Genomic DNA, 22,303 nt, shown 5'->3' on the forward strand with positions numbered 1-22,303 from the left:
TTTATATGACCGTAATCATTTGTCTGTTTAACAATAACAACAATGTGGTTATAACTCTGTATGACCGTAATCATTTGTTTGTTTAACAGTAACAACAGTGTGGTTATAACTCTATATGACCGTAATCATTTGTTTGTTTAACAATAACAACAATGTGGTTATAACTCTATATGACCGTAATCATTTGTCTGTTTAACAATAACAACAATGTGGTTATAACTTTATATGACCGTAATCATTTGTCTGTTTAACAATAACAACAGTGTGGTTATAACTCTATATGACCGTAATCATTTGTCTGTTTAACAATAACAACAATGTGGTTATAACTCTGTATGACCGTAATCATTTGTTTGTTTAACAGTAACAACAGTGTGGTTATAACTCTATATGACCGTAATCATTTGTTTGTTTAACAGTAACAACAGTGTGGTTATAACTCTATATGACTGTAATCATTTGTTTGTTTAACAACAGCAACAATGTGGTTATAACTCTATATGACCGTAATCATTTGTTTGTTTAACAGTAACAACAGTGTGGTTATAACTCTATATGACTGTAATCATTTGTTTGTTTAACAATAGCAACAATGTGGTTATAACTCTATATGACCGTAATCATTTGTCTGTTTAACAGTAACAACAGTGTGGTGATAACTCTATATGACCGTAATCATTTGTTTGTTTAACAGTAACAACAGTGTGGTTATAACTCTATATGACCGTAATCATTTGTTTGTTTAACAATAGCAACAATGTGGTTATAACTCTATATGACCGTAATCAATTGTCTGTTTAACAGTAACAACAATGTGGTTATAACTTTATATGACCGTAATCATTTGTTTGTTTAACAATAGCAACAATGTGGTTATAACTCTATATGACCGTAATCATTTGTCTGTTTAACAGTAACAACAGTGTGGTGATAACTCTATATGACCGTAATCATTTGTTTGTTTAACAGTAACAACAGTGTGGTTATAACTCTATATGACCGTAATCATTTGTTTGTTTAACAATAACAACAATGTGGTTATAACTGTATATGACCGTAATCATTTGTTTGTTTAACAATAACAACAATGTGGTTATAACTCTAAATGACCGTAATCATTTGTCTGTTTAACAATAACAACAATGTGGTTATAACTCTATATGACCGTAATCATTTGTCTGTTTAACAATAACAACAATGTGGTTATAACTCTATATGACCGTAATCATTTGTCTGTTTAACAATAACAACAATGTGGTTATAACTCTGTATGACCGTAATCATTTGCTTGTTTAACAGTAGCAACAATGTGGTTATAACTCTATATGACCGTAATCATTTGTCTGTTTAACAGTAACAACAGTGTGGTGATAACTCTATATGACCGTAATCATTTGTTTGTTTAACAGTAATAACAGTGTGGTTATAACTCTAAATGACCGTAATCATTTGTCTGTTTAACAATAACAACAATGTGGTTATAACTCTGTATGACCGTAATCATTTGCTTGTTTAACAGTAGCAACAATGTGGTTATAACTCTATATGACCGTAATCATTTGTCTGTTTAACAGTAACAACAGTGTGGTGATAACTCTATATGACCGTAATCATTTGTTTGTTTAACAGTAATAACAGTGTGGTTATAACTCTATATGACCGTAATCATTTGTTTGTTTAACAATAACAACAATGTGGTTATAACTGTATATGACCGTAATCATTTGTTTGTTTAACAATAACAACAATGTGGTTATAACTCTATATGACCGTAATCATTTGTCTGTTTAACAGTAACAACAGTGTGGTGATAACTCTATATGACCGTAATCATTTGTTTGTTTAACAGTAACAACAGTGTGGTTATTACCCTGAAAGAACGTAATAATTTGTTTAACAATAATACCACTAACGAAAAAGGAATGCGTTTATTAGATTAACGTATTTTGATAACGAAACCTGACGCCAGGGTAGAACTGTTCTAGCACTGTGCAGCTTAGCATGACAATAGTTACTTAGTGTTAACCAAGAACTGTAGGAAGTCAACCAATAAAACAATCGAGTTCTTGAATGTCGGAACATCCTAGACTGGTATCCTTTTAATGAGACGATTCGCTAAATAATCAAATTGCTCAGAAACTAATTAAAGTAGTCTGGCTTGAATGAACATCTTTGATTGGATGGTAAAGTTTACCATGACATTAAATCGTGTAAATGAAAGAATTCTCTTTGTGTTACTGGTTGTTCCAAAACAGCAGTTTCTCGTGGCAAGTTAAGTAATTAATATCGTACTAAGTCTAAAGCTGGGGTTTACTAAATGATTCACTTAATTCGCTGATGTTTAATGTTAAACACGCGTGAAAGTTCATCCAATGTCAATTCAAAGAAACTATTAAATATTTAAACAATTATATACAAATTTGTTTCATCTTCTAGATGTCGCTTCAGTGCTTTTCTTAATGTCGTTTCTCTAATTCAATGTTCTGAGAAGAGAATTACAAATAGATTATTGTTTGGAAGTGCAATAGACACACCAGTAGTAATTAGGTATTTCCAATTTGTGCTTCTAATTTTTGAACTTCACAAAATTGATTAAACAAATTATTGCAGGTATATTTTGTATGGAATCTAAACTTAAACGAACGTGGAAATGTATTTTATTATAAAGATTTGTTGTGTTCACCATGGGTACCGAAACCTTCTGACTTACCGCTGAGCTACTAGAGGGCTTATTTTAAGGAAACACGAGAATTGTAATCAGGATACAAACTTTACAAATTTGAAAACTTTAATTTATATGTAAAGTTACACACTGATTACCAAACATTCGAATATCTTAATCATTAACAGAAAATGTTATAAACAGTTTTATTAATTTATACGTTCATGTCATTGTAGCCAGTATTATTAACAATATTGTAACCAGTATTATTAACAATATTGTAACCAGTATTATTAACAATATTGTAACCAGTATTATTAACAATATTGTAGCCAGTATTATTAACAATATTGTAACCAGTATTATTAACAATATTGTAGCCAGTATTATTAAGAATATTGTACCCAGTATTATTAACAATATTGTAACCAGTATTATTAACAATATTGCAGCCAGTATTATTAACAATATTGTAACCAGTATTATTAACAATATTGTAACCAGTATTATTAACAATATCGTACCCAGTATTATTAACAATATTGTAACCAGTATTATTAACAATATTGTACCCAGTATTATTAACAATATTGCACCCAGTATTATTAACAATATTGTACACAGTATTATTTACAATATTGTAACCAGTATTCCATATAAAGTCTATATATTCAAAAACCTCTTTGTGATGAATTCGGATACTTCCGAAAACTTGTTTCCTCTTGATACAAAAAATAATTCGGTTTTGTTTTTGTAGAATTTATATATCAAATTTGTGGTAGATTTTAAGACAGTGTAGGTCAAATCTGTGTGTTATTCAGAGAATAGCAACCGAGAAGAACATATAATGAGTCTTAGAGTGAATGTGTATTAGACAGACGGTCCCTAACTGAAAAGAAAGCATCCATTGTTACACTGATACCGAATTACGTCAGATGTAGGTTATGGAGGGTTGGTCAGACTATCGCGTTACGTAACAGTATGTTAGCTTTCTTGTGTCATTTTGTTGCGAAATAAAATTCCAAAATTTATTGTGAGAACACTTAGACGTCTCAAATATTATGTAAAAAATAAAATCTTACGAATATCTGGTGTTAAATAAAACTAAACACAACTTTTTAAACTTCTGCTGATTATAGTATCTGTTTAATTTTAACGACAGATAAAGGTTGTCATACTGTTAAAAAGTCTGAGGTCTATGTGTTGTTAAACGCAAACAGGAAAGTGTGGTATTTGTCAGTAAAGTGTAAACACAGAGATAAACCAGCAAAAACATCGCTTGCTAAGTGTTTCAAGAAGAGGAGATACCGACAAGAGTCCTGCGAAAGTTGAACGTAAAGAGTACAGAATTTGTTGATGGGTTCTGAACCTTTGACTTAGGAGAAAATAGGAGAAGGCTTGTTAAACCTCCAGGACAACTGTTGGCAAACCAGTACTGACCAGTTGGACAATAATCGTCAACAACTTTACCGTCAACGAAGTCTCGAGGAGTTATCACACAAAGATATGGTCAACATACATTTAGATAGCTGTAACTGACCACAAACATACAGTAAGTGAGCCATGAATATATTTTAAAACATTTCACTGTTGTAGGTATTATAGTGGTAACAAGTTAAACACATTTCACTGTTGTAGGTATTATAGTGGTAACAAGTTAAACACATCTCACTGTTGTAGGTATTATAGTGGTAACAAGTTAAACACATTTCACTGTTGTAGGTATTATAGTGGTAACAAGTTAAACACATTTCACTGTTGTAGGTATTATAGTGGTAACAAGTTAAACACATTTCACTGTTGTAGGTATTATAGTGGTAACAAGTTAAACACATTTCACTGTTGTAGGTATTATAGTGGTAACAAGTTAAACACATTTCACTGTTGTAGGTATTATAGTGGTAACAAGTTAAACACACTTCACTGTTGTAGGTATTATAGTGGTAACAAGTTAAACACACTTCACTGTTGTAGGTATTATAGTGGTAACAAGTTAAACACACTTCACTGTTGTAGGTATTATAGTGGTAACAAGTTAAACACACTTCACTGTTGTAGGTATTATAGTGGTAACAAGTTAAACACATTTCACTGTTGTAGGTATTATAGTGGTAACAAGTTAAACACATTTCACTGTTGTAGGTATTATAGTGGTAACAAGTTAAACACATCTTACTGTTGTAGGTATTATAGTGGTAACAAGTTAAACACACTTCACTGTTGTAGGTATTATAGTGGTAACAAGTTAAACACATTTCACTGTTGTAGGTATTATAGTGGTAACAACTTAAACACATTTCACTGTTGTAGGTATTATAGTGGTAACAAGTTAAACACATTTCACTGTTGTAGGTATTATAGTGGTAACAAGTTAAACACATTTCACTGTTTTAGGTATTATAGTGGTAACAAGTTAAACACATTTCACTGTTGTAGGTATTATAGTGGTAACAAGTTAAACACACTTCACTGTTGTAGGTATAATAGTGGTAACAAGTTAAACACATTTCACTGTTGTAGGTATTATAGTGGTAACAAGTTAAACACACTTCACTGTTGTAGGTATTATAGTGGTAACAAGTTAAACACATTTCACTGTTTTAGGTATTATAGTGGTAACAACTTAAACACATTTCACTGTTGTAGGTATTATAGTGGTAACAAGTTAAACACATCTTACTGTTGTAGGTATTATAGTGGTAACAAGTGAAACACATCTCACTGTTGTAGGTATTATAGTGGTAACAAGTTAAACACATTTCACTGTTGTAGGTATTATAGTGGTAACAAGTTAAACACATTTCACTGTTGTAGGTATTATAGTGGTAACAAGTTAAACACATTTCACTGTTGTAGGTATTATAGTGGTAACAAGTTAAACACATTTCACTGTTGTAGGTATTATAGTGGTAACAAGTTAAACACATTTCACTGTTGTAGGTATTATAGTGGTAACAAATTAAACACATTTCACTGTTGTAGGTATTATAGTGGTAACAAGTTAAACACATTTCACTGTTGTAGGTATTATAGTGGTAACAAGTTAAACACATTTCACTGTTGTAGGTATTATAGTGGTAACAAGTTAAACACATTTCACTGTTGTAGGTATTATAGTGGTAACAAGTTAAACACATCTCACTGTTATAATATCGTATCGTGAAGCCATGTTATAACAAGTTATGATATCGTATGGTGAAGCCATGTTATAATAAGATATGATATCGTATAGTGAAGCCATGTTATAATAAGTTATGATATCGTATAGTGAAGCCATGTTATAATAAGTTATGATATCGTATCGTGAAGCCATTTCATAACAAGTTATGATATTGTATGGTGAAGCCATGTTATAATAAGTTATGATATCGTATAGTGAAGCCATGTTATAATAAGTTATGATATCGTATAGTGAAGCCATGTTATAATAAGTTATGATATCGTATAGTGAAGCCATGTTATAATAAGTTATGATATCGTATAGTGAAGCCATGTTATAATAAGTTATGATATCGTATAGTGAAGCCATGTTATAATAAGTTATGATATCTTGTTATGAAGCCATGTTATAATAAGTTATGATATTGATAGATCATTCAATATAATTTACGTATTTTTATTTTACTTCTTATTCCAGCTGTCATAAAACGTGATAATTAATTAATTAAAATGTGAAGTACGTAATGTTAATAATAAACTATAGACCAGACTGTCAAACTTTGTAACATAAAACTTGTATATCTAGATACGTATCATATCGAATACTATTATGACATACCCTTTCCTGTCAATGTCTGGTCTAACACACTTATACAATAACCATGTTCCTACTATACTTTCTAATTCAAATGTGTAAACACACAAACTTTCTCGTGACGTCTTCTGATGGTGTTTGCCCTATATTTTAAAATTTACAACGCTGAAATCGGGTGTTCGACTCCCTGCAGTAGATAACCCATTGTGTAGGTTTGCGTTAGAATAATAATTGCGAATTAATCTTTATGGGAAACAGTAAAACCAGACTTATGTTTTGATGTTATATAAAAATAAACAAATATATTCCAAATTTTTACAGATGTAAATGTTTTGAAGTTTTACAACAGAGAGCGACGTGTTTTTGTTTTACAACAGAGAGCGACGTGTTTTTGTTTTACGACTGAGAGCGACGTGTTTTTGTTTTACAACAGAGAGCGACGTGTTTTTGTTTTACAACAGAGAGCGACGTGTTTTTGGCTTACAACAGAGAGCGACGTGTTTTTGTTTTACAACAGAGAGCGACGTGTTTTTGTTTTACAACAGAGAGCGACGTGTTTTTGGTTTACAACTGAGAGCGACGTGTTTTTGTTTTACAACTGAGAGCGACGTGTTTTTGTTTTACAACAGAGAGCGACGTGTTTTTGTTTTACAACAAAGAGCGACGTGTTTTTGGCTTACAACAGAGAGCGACGTGTTTTTGTTTTACAGCAAATTAATTGCAAGCTGTTTTGAATTTATCCAACAGAAAACATAATGATAGATATAACATTATAACAATATAGATATAACAATACTGTAAACAGAACAGAAATATTCAATATTTACCACCACTCATATAGTGTCAAACCATGATTTTAACAACCCACTGATAAATGGTTTAGGTTTAAAGGAAAACTGAAACTTTCTTTGATGGCGTTAAAAATTTGCATCGTAGTAACTGATGTTTGGAGAAGTTCTTATAAGACATTCTAATAAATAGCAGTTGTGTTGAAAGCTAAGAGAATATTAACCACACACCTCGAGCGAAACATTAGGATGAAGAGTCGGATAAGGCACCCACAAGTATCAAATGAACATTCCAGAGAGCTAACTAGCACCGTCTCAACCCATCTGACAAACATGGGTGATTCCACTTTTTGTTAGGCCTCGTGACGAATTACTCAAGAGACCAGAGAAAACTGATGTCAGTGTCATAAGTGGGGAACATCACTTTTTGTTATGTTGAGAGCTGTAATTGACAACAAGAGCCGAACCCACGTGGATATTTCATTGTACAAACCACCGAATCGGAACATGGTGTACTCATAAGTGTTAAAGGTAAGCACGTGCATTGTGGTGAAAAGAAACGACGTTAAGAAAACAAATTCTTCAACAAGTTATAACACTAATAACACATAGTTATAACACCAATAAGTTATAAACTGTTAGCATCACTAAATTATAATCATGACACAAAGTTGTTAAGTTTCTAGTTTCAGGGAAATAAAAAGATGGAGAACAGAACGTAATTGGCTAATAAAGGGTTTACTTTCTAACACAGCACAAAGATTGTTTAGTTACAAGTTTAACATTTCACGTGACGTAAACCACGTAAAACCGACAGGCATAAACAAACCTTAATAACGACATTCAGTAAAAGTTTCTAAATACGAGTATATTTAACATGTTAACAATTATAACACTGTTCCAAGTACATTTAACATGTTAAAAATTATAAAACTGTTCCGAGTATATTTAACATGTTAAAAATTATAAAACTGTTCCGAGTATATTTAACATCTTAACAATTATAACACTGTTCCGAGTATATTCAACATTTTAACAATTATAACACTGTTCCGAGTATATTTAACATTTTAACAATTATAACACTGTTCCGAGTATATTTAACATGTTAACAATTGTAACACTGTTCCAACTATATTTACTAATCAATATTTCATACACCGTTCTACATGTAGGTCCATGTTCATGTTAACAATTATAACACTGTTCCAACTATATTTACCAATCAATACTTCATACGCCGTTCTACATGTAGGTCCATGTTCATGTTAACAATTATAACACTGTTCCAACTATATTTACTAATCAATATTTCATACACCGTTCTACATGTAGGTCCATGTTCATGTTAACAATTATAACACTGTTCCAACTATATTTACCAATCAATACTTCATACGCCGTTCTACATGTAGGTCCATGTTCATGTTAACAATTATAACACTGTTCCAACTGTATTTACTAATCAATATTTCACACACCGTTCTACATGTAGGTCCATGTTCATGTTAACAATTATAACACTGTTTTAACTATATTTACTAATCAATATTTCACACACCGTTCTACATGTAGGCCCATGTTCATGTTAACAATTATAACACTGTTCCAACTATATTTACTAATCAATATTTCACACACCGTTCTACATGTAGGTTCATGTTCATGTTAACAATTATAACACTGTTCCAACTATATTTACTAATCAATATTTCACACACCGTTCTACTTGTAGGTCCATGTTCATGTTAACAATTATAACACTGTTCCAACTATATTTACTAATCAATATTTCATACACCGTTCTACATGTAGGTCCATGTTCATGTTAACAATTATAACACTGTTCCAACTATATTTACTAAACAATATTTCACACACCGTTATGTATGTAGGTCCATGTTCATGTTAACATTATAACACTGTTCCAATTATATTTACTAATCAATATTTCATGCACCGTTCTACATGTAGGTCCATGTTCATGTTAACAATTATAACACTGTTTCAACTATATTTACCAATCAATATTTCATACACCGTTCTGTATGTAGGTCCATGTTCATGTTTACCATTATAACACTGTTCCAACTACATTTACCAATCAATATTTCATACACCGTTCTACAAAAAGGTCCATGTTCATGTTAACAATTATAACACTGTTCCAACTATATTTATTCGGACAGAATATCCAGTTTAATTATCTGTGAAGCACAGTTTTTCACGCAATAGTGTTTACCCTAAAGTATCAACAGTGTTAACCCTAAAGTATTAATAAAGTAATGTTGGAATGACCTGTGTATTTAAAAAAGTCCATAACGTAATTTTTTGTAGTAGTTGCACAAATGTTTGATAGAGGACGCTTTTGACGTAAACTCAAACTCGTTAACCAATAAACGTGAAGTTGCTTCTCCATCAAAAGCTTAGTGGCTTAGTTCATTAAACACTGAAGCCTGACTCTCATTGAACAGTTATAATGTAACGGTAGAGCAACACAAACTAAATTATGAAATTCAACTTATATAAAAGCTAAGGAAATTTCCAAACGTAACAGAACATACGTGTATTTGGATAAAAACACAATACAACGACCACCATTTTCATAACAAAAATTACAAACATAATTTTAAGCCTTTTTATAATTACTTGACAACAAAACTCCAGTTTCAGTGATAAAGGAAGGAAACCTGTCCGTTATCTTAAAAGGGTATTCACTTAGCACAGAGAGACTCCTAATGTGGTTATATTAAAAAGCTGAAGATATTGTTAGTTATTATAAACCTCTTATTATATTTGTCCTTTTACTATCTTAGTATCCATTTGTTTGTTCATTATTTTATATTGACTGACCAAATTATAAACGTACACACATTTCAATAGAACCGTTTCAATAATAAAACTTGTGCACGTTTCAAACAGAACCATTTTAACAACAAAAGTTGTATTTTAAACTGTGCAGACAGACAGGTTCACACGTATCTCTCATGTGTATCTAAACTGAGCAGACAGACAGGCTCACATGTATATCTCATGTTTATCTAAACTGTGCAGACAGACAGGTTCACATGTATATCTCATGTTTATCTAAACAGTGCAGACAGACAGGTTCACATGTATCTCTTATGTTTATGTAAACTGTGCAGACAGACAGGTTCACATGTATCTCTCATGTTTATCTAAACTGTGCAGACAGACAGGCTCACATGTATATCTCATGTTTATCTAAACTGTGCAGACAGACAGGTTCACATGTATCTCTCATGTTTATCTAAACAGTGCAGACAGACAGGTTCACATGTATCTCTCATGTTTATGTAAACTGTGCAGACAGACAGGTTCAGATGTATCTCTCATGTTTATCTAAACAGTGCAGACAGACAGGTTCACATGTACTGTGCAGACAGACAGGTTCACATGTATATCTCATGTTTATCTAAACTCTGCAGACAGACTCACATGTATCTCTCATGTTTATCTAAACTGTGCAGACAGACAGGTTCACATGTATCTCTCATGTTTATCTAAACTGTGCAGACAGACAGGTTCACATGTATCTCTCATGTTTATCTAAACTGTGCAGACAGACAGGTTCACATGTATATCTCTCATGTTTACTAAACTGTGCAGACAGACAGGTTTACATGTATCTCTCATGTTTATGTAAACTGTGCAGACAGACAGGTTCACATGTATCTCTCATGTTTATCTAAACTGTGCAGACAGACAGGTTCACATGTATCTCTCATGTTTATCTAAACTGTGCAGACAGACAGGTTCACATGTATCTCTCATGTTTATCTAAACTGTGCAGACAGACAGGTTCACATGTATCTCTCGTGTTTATCTAAACTGTGCAGACAGACAGGTTCACATGTATCTCTCGTGTTTACTTAAACTGTGCAGACAGACAGGTTTACATGTATCTCTCATGTTTATCTAAACAGTGCAGACAGACAGGTTTACATGTATCTCTCATGTTTATCTAAACTGTGCAGACAGACAGATTTACATGTATCTCTCATGTTTATCTAAACTGTGCAGAGAGACAGGTTTACATGTATCTCTCATGTTTATCTTAACTGTCCAGACAGACAGGTTCACATGTATCTCTCATGTTTATCTAAACAGTGCAGACAGACAGGTTTACATGTATATCTCATGTTTATCTAAACTGTGCAGACAGACAGGTTCACATGTATCTCTCATGTTTATCTCAACTGTGCAGACAGACAGGTTCACATGTATCTCTCATGTTTATCTAAATTGTGCAGACAGACAGGTTCAGAATTAGGTATTTAAACAAGTCTACAACAAAAGTTTAATGAAATTTCATGTGTTGATAGCTTGAATTTTGTTTAAAAAAAGATTTTTCACTTTTTTGTGGAATCGATTTATATTTATGTTTACTTTTTCTCTTACGAAGAAAAGAAATGACATTAGAATTGTCGGCAAGAAACGTACGCCAAATGATACAGGTTACTACTACTATATAGGAGTTAATAGGCCTAACCTCTAGGCAATACACACACACTGTGTTGTAACTGTTAACCTGAAGACATATGGGGAACAGGAAACATATTTTGAAACGCTTACCTTAGAGATGAGAGAAATGCACTGACATGGTTAAAATCCCTTTCTCGCCATGTTAACACGGTAAATTATCGGAAGGAGATAGCGCGACTGGCACTTGAAAGTGCACACTGTGCGGACGAGCAGAAACTAACCAGACAGCGTATCTTGCTGCCACTTTGCTCGAAGGTACTTCTATATTGTAGAAGGAAAACTAATAATTTGTCGCTTTAGAGCCCCACCTGGCTTGTCTCAGTAAACCACTGTGACTGGCTTTTCCATATACTATAATACACTCAACAGGAGATGTAGTCCACTAGTCCTCGGACTGATTTTCAACGAGACGTCAAATCAATTCTTCCAATTGACAAAGAACCGACTAACCGGTCATCACAGTCGGTTTTATTCCAGTAGGCGCAAAAGTCCCCATCTTTGATGACCAGCGATAAATCTAATATAAAGACGGGAAATACCATATTCAGCTTCCATGACCTCCCCAAGCGGCCCAAGATCGGGTCATTTAGTCTCGACTGGGCAGGCCCTCACGGGAACATGCCCGCCCTTGTGGCCTTTTTCGGTAAGGAAGAAGTTATACCTGAAACCACCCATAATAAAACATGGTGACAAAAGGTTCCACGATGTCTGAATTACCAAGGTCAGCAACATTTTTAAAAGAGGGGTGGTAGAGAGCTAGAATTGTTGTGTAAATAAAGATATAAATTACAATGATAGCTCCTCCTGCAGGGAAAAACATGAGAATTTTATTGTCCGTAGAATAACATTAACTGTTCCTTCCTATAACTGATATGGTTATGTTTAAGATAATAAATGTTTGATTCAACTGAATAATAACAATCAACTGGAAACAAGAGTTTAACAGATTCAATATTCTGACCAAGTAATTCTTGAACCAGTGGCTGAAAGGTCAAGACTTAATTGATATTTTCAAACCTGTGTTAAAATATCCTTTATTACATCAAACCTGTGTTAAAATATCCTTTATTACATATTCTCAAACCTGTGTTAAAATACCCTTTATTACATATTCTCAAACCTGTGTTAAAATATCCTTTATTACATCAAACCTGTGTTAAAATACCCTTTATTACATATTCTCAAACCTGTGTTAAAATATCCTTTATTGCATCAAACCTGTGTTAAAATATCCTTTATTACATATTCTGAAACCTGTGTTAAAATATCCTTTATTACATCAAATCTGTGTTAAAATACCCTTTATTACATATTCTCAAACTTGTGTTAAAATATCCTTTATTACATCAAACCTGTGTTAAAATATCCTTTATTACATATTCTCAAACCTGTGTTAAAATATCCTTTATTACATATTCTCAAACCTGTGTTAAAATATCCTTTATTACATATTCTGAAACCTGTGTTAAAATATCCTTTATTACATATTCTCAAACCTGTGTTAAAATATCCTTTATTACATCAAACCTGTGTTAAAATACTCTTTATTACATATTCTCAAACCTGTGTTAAAATATCCTTTATTACATCAAACCTGTGTTAAAATATCCTTTATTACATATTCTCAAACCTGTGTTAAAATACCCTTTATTACATATTCTCAAACCTGTGTTAAAATATCCTTTATTACATATTCTTAAATCTGTGTTAAAATATCCTTTATTACATATTCTGAAACCTGTGTTAAAATATCCTTTATTACATATTCTGAAACCTGTGTTAAAATATCCTTTATTACATATTCTGAAACCTGTGTTAAAATATCCTTTATTACATATTCTGAAACCTGTGTTAAAATATCCTTTATTACATATTCTCAAACCTGTGTTAAAATATCCTTTATTACATATTCTCAAACCTGTGTTAAAATATCCTTTATTACATATTCTCAAACCTGTGTTAAAATATCCTTTATTACATCAAACCTGTGTTAAAATATCCTTTATTACATCAAACCTGTGTTAAAATATCCTTTATTACATATTCTCAAACCTGTGTTAAAATATCCTTTATTACATATTCTCAAACCTGTGTTAAAATATCCTTTATTACATATTCTCAAACCTGTGTTAAAATATCCTTTATTACATATTCTCAAACCTGTGTTAAAATATCCTTTATTACATCAAACCTGTGTTAAAATACTCTTTATTACATATTCTCAAACCTGTGTTAAAATATCCTTTATTACATCAAACCTGTGTTAAAATATCCTTTATTACATATTCTCAAACCTGTGTTAAAATATCCTTTATTACATATTCTCAAACCTGTGTTAAAATACCCTTTACTACATATTCTCAAACCTGTGTTAAAATATCCTTTATTACATATTCTTAAATCTGTGTTAAAATATCCTTTATCACATATTCTCAAACCTGTGTTAAAATATCCTTTATTACATATTCTCAAACCTGTGTTAAAATATCCTTTATTACATATTCTGAAACCTGTGTTAAAATATCCTTTATTACATATTCTCAAACCTGTGTTAAAATATCCTTTATTACATATTCTTAAATCTGTGTTAAAATATCCTTTATTATCCCCAACTGACTGTATGTTCTGATTATTTTATAATCCATTATATTCAGTATTAATAAGCTCAGCTGTTAACATCTTCTCGTATAATATTAGTAAATTAATATAACCAGCTTGAACCAGTTTATCACACAATGTCAGTACATTGATATAACCAGCCTGAATCCGGTTGTTATACAATATCAGTACATTGATATAACCAGCCTGAATCAGGTTGTCATACAATGTCAGTACATTGATATGACCAGCCTGAATCAGGTTCTGTCTCATGAACTCTTACTTGATGTTTCTGGTCAATACTGATATTTTCACAGCTGTTATTGTATTTACTTTTAAAATGAGTTCATTGCTGTCTTATGGTTTATAATAACTTGATTGTTTATGGTCTTTTGACTTGCAATTAGTTTTAACAGTTTTATTATAATTTTTGTCATGATAAAATAATATCTAATGAATAATTTAAAAAAAAACAACTAAAATAAAATTTGGTAAAAACAAACAAACACGAACTGAATTTAGTCGAAATATAATTCATTACTTTAGTTTGTATTTAAAATCAAATACAGAACGTTAAGATTATTGATATGTTATTCTTTATTAATACCTGAAAATACATATTTACTTCAGGTCTGTTTCTCGTCGTGACAAATGACCTCTGTGTTAGAAAATTATGGAATACATTTCTATTTATTTCTGTTCAGCCATCAGCCTACTGTTTACTACAGAAGACTTCCAATAACACGTTTCCTATACTAAAGACTTTTTAAACTTTTTGGCCTTTTCTAATAACTTGCTTCATATATGTATAAAAATAAAATTTTAAGGCAGAAAAGCCAGATAGATACCAGGCGGAAGCAGGAACCATCTCTCATCATTATTTACGTTAATCACTGAAGATGATTGAACATAACATGACGCCACCCGCTGCTGCCTCATCTAAGGTTGATGTGGAAAAGTATGGATAAGGGAAAATGTGGAAAATGATTATGTGATGGTGATAACTTTGTCACGTTTATCATCATGTATTGTATTAACAACTTGTTGTTTTATCATCATGTATTGTATTAACAACTTGTTGTTACCTAGTGTTAGAAAACAAAGATTGGTTGAAGTTTGTTTGGTCCCAAGTTTGTTACAATCAAATAAAACTGTTTATTTAATACAGTATGTAAATAACCCAAATATTTTAGGATATTTTGTATATTACAAACTGAGGAATATTAATACAATTAATTATAAAGTGCCATGTTTTGTTGGAATCTATGTCAAATAGCAGTACACGTTTAAAAGTGTTACATTTCATTACAATAAAAGTTTAACGTGGTATGCTGTAATACAATGTGTGTAAAAAACAATATAAGTTTTAAAGTGGTATGCTGTAATACAATGTGTGTAAAAAACAATATAAGTTTAACGTGGTTTGCTGTAATACAATGTGTGTGAAAAACAATATAAGTTTAACGTGGTTTGCTGTAATACAATGTGTGTGAAAAACAATATAAGTTTTAAAGTGGTATGCTGTAATACAATGTGTGTAAAAAACAATATAAGTTTTAAAGTGGTATGCTGTAATACAATGTGTGTAAAAAACAATAAAAGTTTAAAACCAAATACTAAAATTTAGGCGATGCATTTGTTTTATGTAATACGATATGTAAAGAATGATATTTGTTTTAAGAATTATATTTTTCATAATGTGATGTCTAAATTAGATAGTAATGTCAAAATTCTGTGATTTCTTATAACATGACGCCTGAAAATGACATCTATTTATTAAAGTTATTTACACAATAACCTAGAAAATAAAAGAATGAAGTCTGAATCTTTATTTTAACGTTTGTGTAACATTTTATAAGGGGAGTGATCATACTAAATTAAAATTCAAAGTTATGATTAGAGTTTCTTTAGTTCAACAGAAAATCTAAGTGATAAAAATTATTACTTTGTCATTTTCCATTGCGATATTTATTTTACTAATTGTATATATTTATTATAGATATTTTAGTTTGATATTCGTTTGGCGTTTTTTTTTTTTAATTTCGCGCAGAGCAACACGAGGGCTATCTGCGCTAGCCGTCCCTAATTTAACAGTGTAAGACCAGAGGGAAGGCAGCTAGTCATCACCATCCACCGCCAGCTCGTGGGCTACTCGGATAGTGGAACTGACTGTCACGGCTAAAATGAGGAGCGTGTTTGGTGGGGGATTCGAACACTTGACCCTGAGATTACGAATCGAACGCCTTATCACACTTAGTCATACCAGATCCCTATTATATTCTTCGTAAATTTGTTTATATTTTTAATTTGCTTTTAACTGGAACTTTGTACTTCTCTCATCGTATAAATCTTTATTGCATATTATTTTAAATAATTTATAATATTAAACATTAATATTTTCACAGATGTTTAATGCGTAATTTAAACGTAATTTTAAAGTATCTCACTAGATGGCAGGCAGTACTTTGTGGTACATTCATAGAACTATATACTGTGTTAACAAAGTCTCACGAAGCAAAACCATAACTCATTTCATGATACTGCTATAGGGAGGGTAGCTAGCTAGTAGCACTCATCACTAATTCTTGAGCTACTTTTATAAAGTAATACAATTTTATCGTCATTATACTAACGTTCTCATGGTTCCAAAATTTGGGACTGAAAACAATATCCAAAGTTTCATCACAGTAGAATGGGTCAAATAAACCGATTTTCGTTACCTTGAGTTCGGATTACCTTTACAAACATATTGACACAGTAGAAGGGGCTGTATAACCGTGGGTAGTTATCTTATACGACGAAGTCCGTTCATTTTAAATTATTTGTGGTGTTATAAATAGTAAAAGGTTTATCAGGTTCCTTTAAATTAAGATTTTAGGTTTAAAAGAAAATCGAGATATTATCTTTATTATTGATTAAAAATAGATGGTTATTCTACTGTGAATATTATTATATGTTTTTAATTGTTGGTTTTGTCAACTAGGGTTACCTTCGAATCAACGTGTGTGTTGTGTTCCAGTTTCTTAAAGTATACTCGATAGAAATCAAAGGAAAATTCTACTTGTTAAATAACACGATATAAAACCTTAGATAGATATTAAAGACAATTAAACACAGTTGCTATTATCAGAATAAACTACTTAACAGAAATTCACTCTTTGTAAAATAATGTTATGTATAATTTTATTGTTTTGGAAATTCTCTATAAAACCTTTTGAAAATAGACATCACCAACTTTTGTTTTATACTGGTCGTATTTCACGAGCTAATTATATGAAAATTAAAGTAAATAATTACATGTACATTTTTCTGTCGTATGTTAAAAAAGAGAGGTATTATAGTTTCAGTTAAAATTTATCTCCAGAAAGATATGTATTGTATTATAAAAATTATGTTTAATTGAAAAGCGGTTTTCTTCTTTACCCAATAGGCCTTTAAAGAAAAGTGATATTTTTATCATAAAGTATCCAGAATGTAAGGAAAATGTTTGTATAGAAAATTTTTTCTCGATTGGAAAATAAAAAAAAGATTTATTTTAGATTTTCTATAAGTTTCCGTCGAGTGCAAATTACTTAAATAAAAATATTGGCAGACGGCTTGTGGCCAACCTCCAGAGGACTCTGATGGATCACCTCAACACTCGGTCAACCTTCAACAACGTCTTCACAAACGATTTCAAAATATTTCAACTTAAAAAGTTGAGAGATAAACGAGAGAAATAGATAAGTACTTATTTCTAGAATGCGCCACGAATGTAAGTTTTGGAATAAAAACAGCGAACAAAAATTCAAATTAAATAGCCAAAAGTGTTTCGTATGATTTATGCCAAGTTACACACTTCGATTAAAAACCATCGTTAGCTCTGTATCTAAACCATACATCCTTAATATTCTATCTAAGCCATAATTCATTTAACTCTTGATGTAACAACCATACTTTAATATACATCCTTAATTCTTTATGTAAGACAACCTTCCTTTAATATACATCCTTAATTCTTTATGTAAGACAACCTTCATTTAATATACATCCTTAATTCTTTATGTAAGACAACCTTCATTTAATATACATCCTTAATTCTTTATGTAATACAACTTTCCTTTAATATTAATCCCTTATTATTTATGTAAGACAACCTTCCATTTATATATATCCTTAATTCTTTATTTAAGACAACCTTCCTTTAATATACATCCTTAATTGTTGATGTAAGACAACCTTCCTTTAATATACATCCTTAATTCTTTATGTAATATAACTTTCCTTTAATATTAATCCCTTATTATTTATGTAAGACAACCTTCCATTTATATACATCCTTAATTCTTTATTTAAGACAACCTTCCTTTAATATACATCCTTAATTGTTGATGTAAGACAACCTTCATTTAATATACATCCTTAATTCTTTATGTAAGACAACCTTCCATTTATATACATCCTTAATTCTTTATTTAAGACAACCTTCCTTTAATATACATCCTTAATTGTTGATGTAAGACAACCTTCATTTAATATACATCCTTAATTCTTTATGTAATATAATTTTCCTTTAATATTAATCCCTTATTATTTATGTAAGACAACCTTCCATTTATATACATCCTTAATTATTTGTGTAAGACAACCTTCCTTTAATATACATCCTAATTCTTGATCTAAGACAACCTTCCTTTAATATACATAATTATCTAAGACAACTTTTTTTAAATATAGATTATTAGTCTGTATGAAGGTCATATATATTTCTTAGGTCGAGATGTTCTCTTCATTCATTTGTTCAGAACACTGTGTCCTCCTATGTTACTCCTTTCTACGTTTGAAGAGATACTTTCGGGCTCAGAGTGAGGATAGCCTATTATGTAGCAGATTACAACAACAATAACTGGTAACAGCTTCAACTATTAACTATTGCTCTATTGTTAAGGCGTGCGACTTGTAATCTGAGGGTCGCGGTTTCGCATCCCGGTCGCGCCAAACATGCTCGCCCTTTCAGCCGTGGGGGCGTTATAATGTGACGGTCAATCCCACTATTCGTTGGTAAAAGAGTAGCCCAAGAGTTGGCGGTGGGTGGTAAGCCTGACAACTCAGAACACTAAAAGTTGGGTTCGATACGCGTAAAGAACATAACATAGAAAGCCCATTTTTTTTCTTTGTACTTGAAAAACAGACAAACCACCTAACCAGTAATGGAATTCAACACCACTCTGGTAATGTAAAATGACCTCAATATGCGGAGTGCGAAATAAGAATATTTGTTTTTTACATCTGGAGTTCACTAAGTTAATCTAGTTTACACCGTAACAGTTGTATCGTAGCTGATCTGATGATCACTGGCATTGTACGAAATGCCTCGTCGTTAGTCTTAACGTTCCTACCATGTTTACTATGTTATCGAAGAACGTAAACCTAATCTCAATCATTTCTTTTACATAAGACTTGATGTGCTTACTAATGAATTGCTTTTGACTAAAACACCAATATTTTGTGTTTGAATTACTCAACAGAGGGCAACGTAATCGGTGAACTATCATTTCATGTCCCCTGCTGGTACAGCTGTAAGTTTACGGATTTACAACACTAAAATCAGGGATTCGATTCCCCTTGGTGGTATCAGCAGATAGCCCGATGTGGCTTTGCTATAAGAAAACACACACTAACATTTCATGATGAAAACTTCGAGACATCTGAAGACTTAAGTTCAGTAAATTGAAGCGACATAAATATAAAACGGACAACCCGCTCATTTCCGTACACTATTGACCCCTAGTGAACTTTACGGTGGCTGGTCAGTAATGGTAACACTAAACCATATCTTAGAAAATCATTTATTAAACTCGATTTATTGAATCTCGTTTTGTTATAAGGTTTATTTTACAAATTAACTTTTTTTGTATAATCTACACTCAAGTACCCTGATTTTATGAATTACCTTCTGAAAATATTTATTTATTAGGGCCTGGTATGGCCAAGTGCGTTAAGGCGTGCGACTTGTAATCTGAGGGTCGCGGGTTCGCATCCCGGTCGCGCCAAACATGCTCGCCCTTTCAGCCGTGGGGGCGTTATAATGTGACGGTCAATCCCACTATTCGTTGGTAAAAGAGTAGCCCAAGAGTTGGCGGTGGGTGGTGATGACTAGCTGCCTTCCCTCTAGTCTTACACTGCTAAATTAGGGACGGCTAGCACAGATAGCCCTCGAGTAGCTTTGTGCGAAATTCCAAACAATATTTATTTAATATTTTATCTGTTCATTCTACAGGTTCACAAAACATCTGTATGGGTGTTCGATTTTATTTATTAAAATCTCTACATCCATAATATCAGTTATACACCAGGGAAGACCACAGATTATCCATAATATCAGTTATACACCAGGGAAGACCACAGATTATCGTCAACAAACTGTAAATATGTTAACACGGTCTCCACCCTGACAAACTTCTTTCTCTAAGTTAGATTAATTACTCCACGCTCGTCAGATGAACTAAACGATAAGGATTAGTCAACACGTTTGCCCTTATGGAAGGCTGTGTGTGCGGTTCGAGCGGATTTCACAACTGGAGACCTCCAAAAGGAAGTCAGATTCTCTTGGTAGCGAGAGTAGAGGAAGTGAAACTTGCTTGGTAACTCGAGTGATCAACGCTTTGCTGTAAAATGATCAACAGAACACAAGTTGCTAAAGGGAAAAAAATGTTTGTTTTTTAATGCTCTGAGCATGCAAAGAAATCCTGAAAACCAACTACGACAAGCCATTAAAAATAATATTTGTATGATGAAACGTATTTGACATTATGCTTAAACCACAGCCTAAATGTTGGTAATGGGGAGTTACGTCTAGAAAAGAGAATCATTAATTAATAATACAGATTGTGTAACTCGGTTTGAATGCTCGATATCTCGAGAAACAGTGAGAAATTTGGACAGAATAAATAATATGTAAGCAGTATACAAGCAATGCCTTATATCGTTAATACGTGAGAAAAGCGATATATGTGTTTTTCAATTTTACAAAAATAACTGTTAGTTAAGAGATTCTTTCAAACTATCAACAAACGCTGCCAGTAACATAGCCCTGAACGTATGGTGGCAGCACTGTAACGATGTTGGTTGTTAAGCTTATATTTTGAATTTCAAGCAAAGCCACAAGAGGGATATCTGCGCTAGCCGTTCCTAATTAAAAACGACAGAGAAGACAGCTAATCATCACTACCCACCGCCAACTCTTGGGCTATTCTTTTACCAACGAATAGTGGTGTTGACCGCATATTATAACGCCCCAACGGCTGAAAGAGCGAGCATGTTTGCTGTGACAGGGATTCAAACCGTTATCCTCAGACTACGACTCAAGCACCCTGAAAACCTGGCCATGCCGGGTCGTTGTTAAGCCTAAAACTAGAGCGCTGCGCCAATCATGGGTATCGAAACCAGATTTTTAATGTTATAAGTCCACAGACTTACTGATAGGAGTTTTATAACAGAGTTATGTATTTCACGTGCTATTTGACTGTTTATTAACAGACTTCCAACTTTATAAAATCATGTGTTAATTGTGATTCAACCATTACTATCTGAAAGTCTGAATAAAACATATTGTGAGGAATTATCTGTCTCTCAATCTGTTTATCTATATACCTGCTACAGGAAATTGTTCCTGTATTTCTGGAAACTATCAGATGAATATTAAAAAGAAACGTCAAAAAATAAAACTAAATAAAATCACACGCAGCTGTGAACTCACTGTTAGAGTTCCTGTAGAGAACAGAAGGCGGTGTACGTCATAATACTTTGAAAGCCCCGGATGATAAATGATCAGGTCCGCTGAAGGTATACAACATATTTTATAATTTATTAAAAGAAAAAAATTCAGACTTTAAAATATCTCAATCAGTCATCTTCAATATAAGTTTTCTGTCAGCAGAAGACACACAACCAACATATTCTAACGCTAAGACTATCAGCCCACTACAAATTAAGACATTCTGTAGTGTTTACCTT

The 22,303-nt window shown here is 32.2% G+C and overlaps 2 long non-coding RNA genes across 2 annotated transcripts in view; both read left to right on the forward strand.

Moving 5' to 3' along the window:
- Positions 1–21,908, forward strand: part of LOC143242187 (uncharacterized) — a 38,604-nt gene extending 16,696 nt beyond the window's left edge. The window contains exon 2 of the long non-coding RNA XR_013022542.1: positions 20,568–21,908. This is a non-coding gene — a long non-coding RNA (uncharacterized LOC143242187). The remainder of the gene's footprint in view (positions 1–20,567) is intronic.
- LOC143242186 (uncharacterized) lies at positions 330–17,855 on the forward strand. The gene is made up of 2 exons (XR_013022541.1): positions 330–4,214; positions 14,939–17,855. It is a non-coding gene; the product is annotated as an uncharacterized LOC143242186 (long non-coding RNA).
- Positions 21,909–22,303: the final 395 nt, after the last annotated feature.

Source organism: Tachypleus tridentatus, unplaced genomic scaffold (genome assembly GCF_004210375.1).
Source record: "Tachypleus tridentatus isolate NWPU-2018 unplaced genomic scaffold, ASM421037v1 Hic_cluster_2, whole genome shotgun sequence".
Lineage (NCBI taxonomy): Eukaryota > Metazoa > Arthropoda > Merostomata > Xiphosura > Limulidae > Tachypleus > Tachypleus tridentatus.